Raw genomic sequence first — 9,916 nt, 5'->3', positions numbered from 1 at the left:
ATTGTCTCAGTTACGCCCCGAGGGCAAAGTCCTTAGTGATGCCCCGGGGCCAAAGTTCTCAGTGACGCCCCCGGGGGCAAAGTCCTCAGTGACGCCCCCGGGGGCAAAGTTCTCTGTGACGCCCCGGGGGCAAAGTTTTCAGTCACGCCCCTGGAGCAAAGTCCTCAGTGACGCCCCCGGGGGCAAAGTTCTCAGTGACGCCCCTGGGCAAAGTTCTCTTTGACGCCCCGGGGGCAAATTGTCTCAGTTACGCCCCGAGGGCAAAGTCCTTAGTGATGCCCCGGGGCCAAAGTTCTCAGTGACGCCCCCGGGGGCAAAGTCCTCAGTGACGCCCCCGGGGGCAAAATTATCTGTGACGCCCCGGGGGCAAATTGTCTCAGTTACGCCCCGAGGGCAAAGTCCTTAGTGATGCCCCGGGACCAAAGTTCTCAATGACGCCCCCGGGGGCAAAGTCCTCAGTGACGCCCCGGGGCAAAGTTCTCTGTGACGCCCCGGGGGCAAAGTTTTCAGTCACGCCCCTGGAGCAAAGTCCTCAGTGACGCCCCCGGGGGCAAAGTTCTCAGTGACGCCCCTGGGCAAAGTTCTCTGTGACGCCCCGGGGGCAAATTGTCTCAGTTACGCCCCGAGGGCAAAGTCCTTAGTGATGCCCCGGGGCCAAAGTTCTCTGTGACGCCCCCGGGGGCAGTTTTCAGTCACGCCCCTGGAGCAAAGTCCTCAGTGACGCCCCCGGGGGCAAAGTTCTCAGTGACGCCCCTGGGCAAAGTTCTCTGTGACTCCCCGGGGGCAAATTGTCTCAGTTACGCCCCGAGGGCAAAGTCCTTAGTGATGCCCCGGGGCCAAAGTTCTCAGTGACGCCCCCGGGGGCAAAGTCCTCAGTGACGCCCCCGGGGGCAAAGTTCTCTGTGACGCCCCGGGGGCAAAGTTTTCAGTCACGCCCCTGGAGCAAAGTCCTCAGTGACGCCCCGGGGGCAAAGTTCTCTGTGACGCCCCTGGGCAAAGTTCTCTTTGACGCCCCGGAGGCAAATTGTCTCAGTTACGCCCCGAGGGCAAAGTCCTTAGTGATGCCCCGGGGCCAAAGTTCTCAGTGACGCCCCCGGGGGCAAAGTCCTCAGTGACGCCCCCGGGGGCAAAGTTCTCTGTGACGCCCCGGGGGCAAATTGTCTCAGTTACGCCCCGAGGGCAAAGTCCTTAGTGATGCCCCGGGGCCAAAGTTCTCAGTGACGCCCCCGGGGGCAAAGTCCTCAGTGACGCCCCGGGGCAAAGTTCTCTGTGACGCCCCGGGGGCAAAGTTTTCAGTCACGCCCCTGGAGCAAAGTCCTCAGTGACGCCCCCGGGGGCAAAGTTCTCAGTGACGCCCCTGGGCAAAGTTCTCTGTGACGCCCCGGGGGCAAATTGTCTCAGTTACGCCCCGAGGGCAAAGTCCTTAGTGATGCCCCGGGGCCAAAGTTCTCAGTGACGCCCCCGGGGGCAAAGTCCTCAGTGACGCCCCGGGGCAAAGTTCTCTGTGACGCCCCGGGGGCAAAGTTTTCAGTCACGCACCTGGAGCAAAGTCCTCATTGACTCCCCCGGGGGCAAAGTTCTCATTGACGCCCCTGGGCAAAGTTCTCTTTGACGCCCCGGGGGCAAGTTGTCTCAGTTACTCCCCGAGGCCAAAGTCCTTAGTGATGCCCCGGAGCCAAAGTTCTCAGTGACGCCCCCGGGGGCAAAGTCCTCAGTGACGCCCCCGGGGGCAAAGTTCTCTGTGACGCCCCGGGGGCAAAGTTTTCAGTCACGCCCCTGGAGCAAAGTCCTCAGTGACGCCCCCGGGGGCAAAGTTCTCAGTGACGCCCCTGGGCAAAGTTCTCTGTGACTCCCCGGGGGCAAATTGTCTCAGTTACGCCCCGAGGGCAAAGTCCTTAGTGATGCCCCGGGGCCAAAGTTCTCAGTGACGCCCCCGGGGGCAAAGTCCTCAGTGACGCCCCCGGGGGCAAAGTTCTCTGTGACGCCCCGGGGGCAAAGTTTTCAGTCACGCCCCTGGAGCAAAGTCCTCAGTGACGCCCCCGGGGGCAAATTTCTCAGTGACGCCCCTGGGCAAAGTTCTCTTTGACGCCCCGGGGGCAAATTGTCTCAGTTACGCCCCGAGGGCAAAGTCCTTAGTGATGCCCCGGGGCCAAAGTTCTCAGTGACGCCCCCGGGGGCAAAGTCCTCCTTGACGCCCCCGGGGGCAAAATTATCTGTGACGCCCCGGGGGCAAATTGTCTCAGTTACGCCCCGAGGGCAAAGTCCTTAGTGATGCCCCGGGACCAAAGTTCTCAATGACGCCCCCGGGGGCAAAGTCCTCAGTGACGCCCCGGGGCAAAGTTCTCTGTGACGCCCCGGGGGCAAAGTTTTCAGTCACGCCCCTGGAGCAAAGTCCTCAGTGACGCCCCCGGGGGCAAAGTTCTCAGTGACGCCCCTGGGCAAAGTTCTCTGTGACGCCCCGGGGGCAAATTGTCTCAGTTACGCCCCGAGGGCAAAGTCCTTAGTGATGCCCCGGGGCCAAAGTTCTCAGTGACGCCCCCGGGGGCAAAGTCCTCAGTGACGCCCCGGGGCAAAGTTCTCTGTGACGCCCCGGGGGCAAAGTTTTCAGTCACGCCCCCGGAGCAAAGTCCTCGGTGACGCCCCCGGGGGCAAAGTTCTCAGTGACGCCCCTGGGCAAAGTTCTCTGTGACGCCCCGGGGGCAAATTGTCTCAGTTACGCCCCGAGGGCAAAGTCCTTAGTGATGCCCCGGGGCCAAAGTTCTCAGTGACGCCCCCGGGGGCAAAGTCCTCAGTGACGCCCCTGGGGGCAAAGTTCTCTGTGACGCCCTGGGGGCAAAGTTTTCAGTCACGCCCCTGGAGCAAAGTCCGCAAAGTTCTCTGTGACGCCCCGGGGGCAAAGTTTTCAGTCACGCCCCTGGAGCAAAGTCCTCAGTGACGCCCCCGGGGGCAAAGTTCTCAGTGACGCCCCTGGGCAAAGTTCTCTGTGACGCCCCGGGGGCAAATTGTCTCAGTTACGCCCCGAGGGCAAAGTCCTTAGTGATGCCCCGGGGCCAAAGTTCTCAGTGACGCCCCCGGGGGCAAAGTCCTCAGTGACGCCCCCGGGGGCAAAATTATCTGTGACGCCCCGGGGGCAAATTGTCTCAGTTACGCCCCGAGGGCAAAGTCCTTAGTGATGCCCCGGGGCCAAAGTTCTCAGTGACGCCCCCGGGGGCAAAGTCCTCAGTGACGCCCCGGGGCAAAGTTCTCAGTGACGCCCCGGGGGCAAAGTTTTCAGTCACGCCCCTGGAGCAAAGTCCTCGGTGACGCCCCCGGGGGCAAAGTTCTCAGTGACGCCCCTGGGCAAAGTTCTCTGTGACGCCCCGGGGGCAAATTGTCTCAGTTACGCCCCGAGGGCAAAGTCCTTAGTGATGCCCCGGGGCCAAAGTTCTCAGTGACGCCCCCGGGGGCAAAGTCCTCAGTGACGCCCCGGGGCAAAGTTCTCTGTGACGCCCCGGGGGCAAAGTTTTCAGTCACGCCCCTGGAGCAAAGTCCTCAGTGACGCCCCCGGGGGCAAAGTTCTCATTGACGCCCCTGGGCAAAGTTCTCTGTGACGCCCCGGGGGCAAGTTGTCTCAGTTACTCCCCGAGGCCAAAGTCCTTAGTGATGCCCCGGAGCCAAAGTTCTCAGTGACGCCCCCGGGGGCAAAGTCCTCAGTGACGCCCCCGGGGGCAAAGTTCTCTGTGACGCCCCGGGGGCAGTTTTCAGTCACGCCCCTGGAGCAAAGTCCTCAGTGACGCCCCCGGGGGCAAAGTTCTCAGTGACGCCCCTGGGCAAAGTTCTCTGTGACTCCCCGGGGGCAAATTGTCTCAGTTACGCCCCGAGGGCAAAGTCCTTAGTGATGCCCCGGGGCCAAAGTTCTCAGTGACGCCCCCGGGGGCAAAGTCCTCAGTGACGCCCCCGGGGGCAAAGTTCTCTGTGACGTCCCGGGGGCAAAGTTTTCAGTCATGCCCCTGGAGCAAAGTCCTCAGTGACGCCCCCGGGGGCAAATTTCTCAGTGACGCCCCTGGGCAAAGTTCTCTTTGACGCCCCGGGGGCAAATTGTCTCAGTTACGCCCCGAGGGCAAAGTCCTTAGTGATGCCCCGGGGCCAAAGTTCTCAGTGACGCCCCCGGGGGCAAAGTCCTCAGTGACGCCCCCGGGGGCAAAATTATCTGTGACGCCCCGGGGGCAAATTGTCTCAGTTACGCCCCGAGGGCAAAGTCCTTAGTGATGCCCCGGGACCAAAGTTCACAATGACGCCCCCGGGGGCAAAGTCCTCAGTGACGCCCCGGGGCAAAGTTCTCTGTGACGCCCCGGGGGCAAAGTTTTCAGTCACGCCCCTGGAGCAAAGTCCTCAGTGACGCCCCCGGGGGCAAAGTTCTCAGTGACGCCCCTGGGCAAAGTTCTCTGTGACGCCCCGGGGGCAAATTGTCTCAGTTACGCCCCGAGGGCAAAGTCCTTAGTGATGCCCCGGGGCCAAAGTTCTCAGTGACGCCCCCGGGGGCAAAGTCCTCAGTGACGCCCCGGGGCAAAGTTCTCTGTGACGCCCCGGGGGCAAAGTTTTCAGTCACGCCCCCGGAGCAAAGTCCTCGGTGACGCCCCCGGGGGCAAAGTTCTCAGTGACGCCCCTGGGCAAAGTTCTCTGTGACGCCCCGGGGGCAAATTGTCTCAGTTACGCCCCGAGGGCAAAGTCCTTAGTGATGCCCCGGGGCCAAAGTTCTCAGTGACGCCCCCGGGGGCAAAGTCCTCAGTGACGCCCCCGGGGGCAAAGTTCTCTATGACGCCCCGGGGGCCAATTTTTCAGTCACGCCCCTGGAGCAAAGTCCTCAGTGACGCCCCCGGGGGCAAAGTTCTCAGTGACGCCCCTGGGCAAAGTTCTCTGTGACGCCCCGGGGGCAAAGTTCTCTGTGACGCCCCGGGGGCAAATTGTCTCAGTTACGCCCCGAGGGCAAAGTCCTTAGTGATGCCCCGGGGCCAAAGTTCTCAGTGACGCCCCCGGGGGCAAAGTCCTCAGTGACGCCCCCGGGGGCAAAGTTCTCTGTGACGCCCCGGGGGCAAAGTTTTCAGTCACGCCCCTGGAGCAAAGTCCTCAGTGACGCCCCCGGGGGCAAAGTTCTCAGTGACGCCCCTGGGCAAAGTTCTCTGTGACGCCCCGGGGGCAAATTGTCTCAGTTACGCCCCGGGGGCAAATTGTCTCAGTTACGCCCCGGGGGCAAATTGTCTCAGTTACGCCCCGGGGGCAAATTGTCTCAGTTACGCCCCGAGGGCAAAGTCCTTAGTGATGCCCCGGGGCCAAAGTTCTCAGTGACACCCCCGGGGGCAAAGTCCTCAGTGACGCCCCGGGGGCAAAGTTCTCTGTGACGCCCCGGGGGCAAAGTTTTCAGTCACGCCCCTGGAGCAAAGTCCTCAGTGACGCCCCCGGGGGCAAAGTTCTCAGTGACGCCCCTGGGCAAAGTTCTCTGTGACGCCCCGGGGGCAAATTGTCTCAGTTACGCCCCGAGGGCAAAGTCCTTAGTGACGCCCCGGGGCCAAAGTTCTCAGTGACGCCCCCGGGGGCAAAGTCCTCAGTGACTCCCCCGGGGGCAAAGTTCTCTGTGACGCCCCGGGGGCAAAGTTTTCAGTCACGCCCCTGGAGCAAAGTCCTCAGTGACGCCCCCGGGGGCAAATTTCTCAGTGACGCCCCTGGGCAAAGTTCTCTGTGACGCCCCGGGGGCAAATTGTCTCAGTTATGCCCCGGGGGCAAATTGTCTCAGTTACGCCCCGAGGGCAAAGTCCTTAGTGATGCCCCGGGGCCAAAGTTCTCAGTGACGCCCCCGGGGGCAAAGTCCTCAGTGACGCCCCGGGGCAAAGTTCTCTGTGACGCCCCGGGGGCCAATTTTTCAGTCACGCCCCTGGAGCAAAGTCCTCAGTGACGCCCCCGGGGGCAAAGTTCTCAGTGACGCCCCCGGGGGCAAAGTTCTCAGTGACGCCCCCGGGGGCAAAGTTCTCAGTGACGCCCCTGGGCAAAGTTCTCTGTGACGCCCCGGGGGCAAATTGTCTCAGTTACGCCCCGAGGGCAAAGTCCTTAGTGATGCCCCGGGGCCAAAGTTCTCAGTGACGCCCCCGGGGGCAAATTGTCTCAGTTACGCCCCGAGGGCAAAGTCCTTAGTGATGCCCCGGGGCCAAAGTTCTCAGTGACGCCCCCGGGGGCAAAGTCCTCAGTGACGCCCCCGGGGGAAAAGTTCTCAGTGACGCCCCTGGGCAAAGTTCTCTGTGATGCCCCGGGGGCAAATTGTCTCAGTTACGCCCCGAGGGCAAAGTCCTTAGTGATGCCCCGGGGCCAAAGTTCTCAGTGACGCCCCCGGGGGCAAAGTCCTCAGTGACGCCCCGGGGCAAAGTTCTCTGTGACGCCCCGGGGGCAAAGTCCTCAGTGACGCCCCGGGGCAAAGTTCTCTGTGACGCCCCGGGGGCAAAGTTTTCAGTCACGCCCCTGGAGCAAAGTCCTCAGTGACGCCCCCGGGGGTAAAGTTCTCAGTGACGCCCCTGGGCAAAGTTCTCTGTGACGCCCCGGGGGCAAATTGTCTCAGTTACGCCCCGAGGGCAAAGTCCTTAGTGATGCCCCGGGGCCAAAGTTCTCAGTGACGCCCCCGGGGGCAAAGTCCTCAGTGACGCCCTGGGGGCAAAGTCCTCAGTGATGCCCCGGCGGGCAAAGTCCTCAACGGCACCCCGCCTCCTCCCATCTCCACCCATCCCTACTACTTATTGGCTTACAAAATAATTAGAACAGATTTTTAAATGTTATTATATGTTCCTGTTGCAGAAAGGATAGAGGGAAAATATTTCATATTGTGTTGATTCTTATGCAAAATTCGTATATTGTGGTAAAATAATCAGGATTCCTCTGACCTTTTTCTTACTATAATTATTTTGTCAGCCTTGTGGTCGGCATGTCCAGACTAGAATTGTCTCCCCAGGGGGGCATATGTATCCCCCCTGTTCCCCCCCTCCCCCCTATGTGACGACGCTGTTGGCGGGGGCACATAATTAACCAAAATATTAAAATATAATAAGAATATGTAATTTACATTTCATTATGGTTTTGAGGCAATATATTTTAGGTATAGGGAAAGAATAAGTGTATTAGATTTGATTACGATTAATTTACGATTTCTTCATTTCTTCATTCGAGTAGTTTTCAATACAAATTTGAATGACATCAATTAGGAATAACAACATTGAGTTATTAAAACGAAGACAAAATATATGGCAGCGTGTAGCTATAAACAGATATTCCAAACTGACATATGGGTTATACTAAACCAGGAGTACTTCAGAATATATATAAAACAGAGAGCGACAGGATAAGCCAGGCTATTGTCGTCTCGAACTGGGAGGGAGGGAGGGAGGGAGGGGGTGTTGGCTGGCGAAGTTTGATTGAATAAATTCGAAGCAAACGTGTTGGGAACTCGAAACCTGTTGCAGCCGCTTAGAACAATTAAACTTTTTATTTTTAAATCCGTTATAATAGCAGATCATTATATATTAAGATTGTATAATACAGTACGGACAGGTATATTAGTCCTACCAAGAAATATTAAAAGTTACGAATAGAAGTGCAGAGGTAATTATCAAACTCTAGCGGTAGTTAGACCCATACTTGACTATGTGGTACAGTTTTGGTCTCCGTCTTATAGAATGGACATCAATTCATTAGAATCACTGCAGAGGAGAATGACCAAAATGATAGATGGGCTCAGAAATTTACTTTACGAAGAGAGGCTAAGGCACCTTAACTTACACTCTCTGGAAAGACGCAGAGTGCGGGGTGATCTAATAGAGGTGTTTAAGTGGATCAAAGGGTTTAACAAGAGTGACGCAAACAAGGTCATCATAATAAGACAACAGGCAGGACTTGCAGAAATGGAATTAAATTGGACAAATTTAGATTTAAGAACCAACCATCCATTTGACGCAGCCCGAAGGGATTTCTCCCCGTCTTCTTCTTTTATGCATGGAGGGACGGAGAGGGGGGGTCGCCGATTTAATGAAGCGGCCTTGCTGTGGATGTGCTGTGTCTTGCGACACTGCTTCTGACCCAGGTTAGCGGACAAGGTGCAGGGATGACCCGTCATCCAGGAGGTGCTAAGATAAGAGGGAGGGTGGAGGGATGTGGAGTGTATTCAGGGATGGAATGTGTGGGAATGATTTTATGCCTTTCCCTTTTTGGCTACCTCCCTTGTAAGGGGGGAAAAGCCTTGGTATATGTATGTATGTATAGATTTAAGAAGGAAATAGGCAAGAATTGGTTTACTAATAGGGTGGTCAACGAATGGAACAGACCTAGTAACCATGTAGTGAGCGCTGAAACTATCAGTTGTTTTAAGAAACGGCTAGACAACTTTATGGGTGGGGATGATGGGTGGTAATGGACATAGAACTACCTAGTGTAGGCCTCGTGGTCTCTTGCATTCTCCTTCATTCTTATATTAACATGTTCATTTCTCTTATTCGTTTTATTATATTTATTTGTTTTTCTATTTTCTATTTTGTCTTAGGAATGGACTCGAAAGTGAGAGATAAGAGGGGATATTTTTCTTACCTGTGTTTGGTGATAGGGTTAATGAAAGAGTATTGGGATGGTTTGGACGCATGGAAAGAATGAGTAAAGGAAGACTAGTAAGAGGTGTGGAAGGCAGAGGTGGAAGGAGAGAACATGAGGGGACGACTAAGGATGAGGTGGATGGATGAGGTAAAAGGGGCACTGGGAAAGAGGGGAATATATGTTGAGGAAAGAAGGGAGAGGACAAAAGATAGGGATGAATGGAGAATAGTTGTGTATAGATGATTTTGTGATGCATGAGGGGGAGTGGGTGGGGGATGGGGGGTGGCGGGTGAGGGAGTATGTGTGAGAAATAAATTGACGCAGCCCGAAGGGATTTCGCCCCGTCTTCTCCTTTTCTGCATGAGAGGACGGAGAAGGGGGGTCGCCAATTTAATGAAGCGGCCTTCCTGTGGATGTGCTGTGTCTTACGACATTGCTTCTGACTCAGGGCAGTGGACAAGATGCAGGATTGACCCGTCATCCAGGAGGTGCCAAGATAATAGGGAGTGAGGGGATGGATGGGAGTGGATTTTATGCCTTTGATTTTTGGCTATCTCCCTTGTAACGGGGGAAAAAAAAACTTTGGTATATGTATGTGTTTGGGGACACCCGACCCGGGGGTGCATAGTTGCCAAGTATCATTATATATTTCAATCAAGTCATGGAAAAGAAAATATAATCTTAACTACCCCTCTCCTCTGGCGGACAAAAAATATAATACTTAAATATTTTGTGAATTTCGATCAGTTTCGTTTAAAAACCTCTCTGATACACTACCTAATAAATATCTCAGTACCTCTTCGCCAGTAATCAACATTAAAATGCAATATCAATGTATGCTGAAATGTTTTGTTATAAACAGTCAGTCCATTTGTTAATTTTCCATTGACAATTGTAATTCCATCTTGGAAGCTTCTCTTTCGTACCAGGGACCACATTTAAATCTATTCTAGCTGCATCTAAATATTTTTATTTATTTCCATTCACTGGTAAAATAAAATAATTCATATTATATCTTACTTTAACTTACTTCATCTCTATTCGTCTGCGTTGGCGGCATCGTAGCCAAGTGATAATTGTATTCTAAAAAGAAACTGTCTCGATTCATCCCAACTTCAGGATTTTCTGCCAGTTGCCTCAGAACAATTCCATTTCATTATTACACTGCTCTTGAGATTTATCCTAATTAATGAAAATCGCCTTGAGGCAGCCAATACGAATGTAACGTGGACAATAATATTAATAAAACGAGATAAAAACATAGTACTAGGGTTAATGCGAGGTAAATTGTAAGAAAAGTTCAATAAAATTTACGATA

Source organism: Oratosquilla oratoria, chromosome 40 (genome assembly GCF_046742065.1).
Source record: "Oratosquilla oratoria isolate Oo_2021 chromosome 40, ASM4674206v1, whole genome shotgun sequence".
NCBI lineage: Eukaryota > Metazoa > Arthropoda > Malacostraca > Stomatopoda > Squillidae > Oratosquilla > Oratosquilla oratoria.
The sequence above is the reverse complement of the archived record's forward strand: the minus strand, read 5'-3'. Positions refer to the sequence as shown.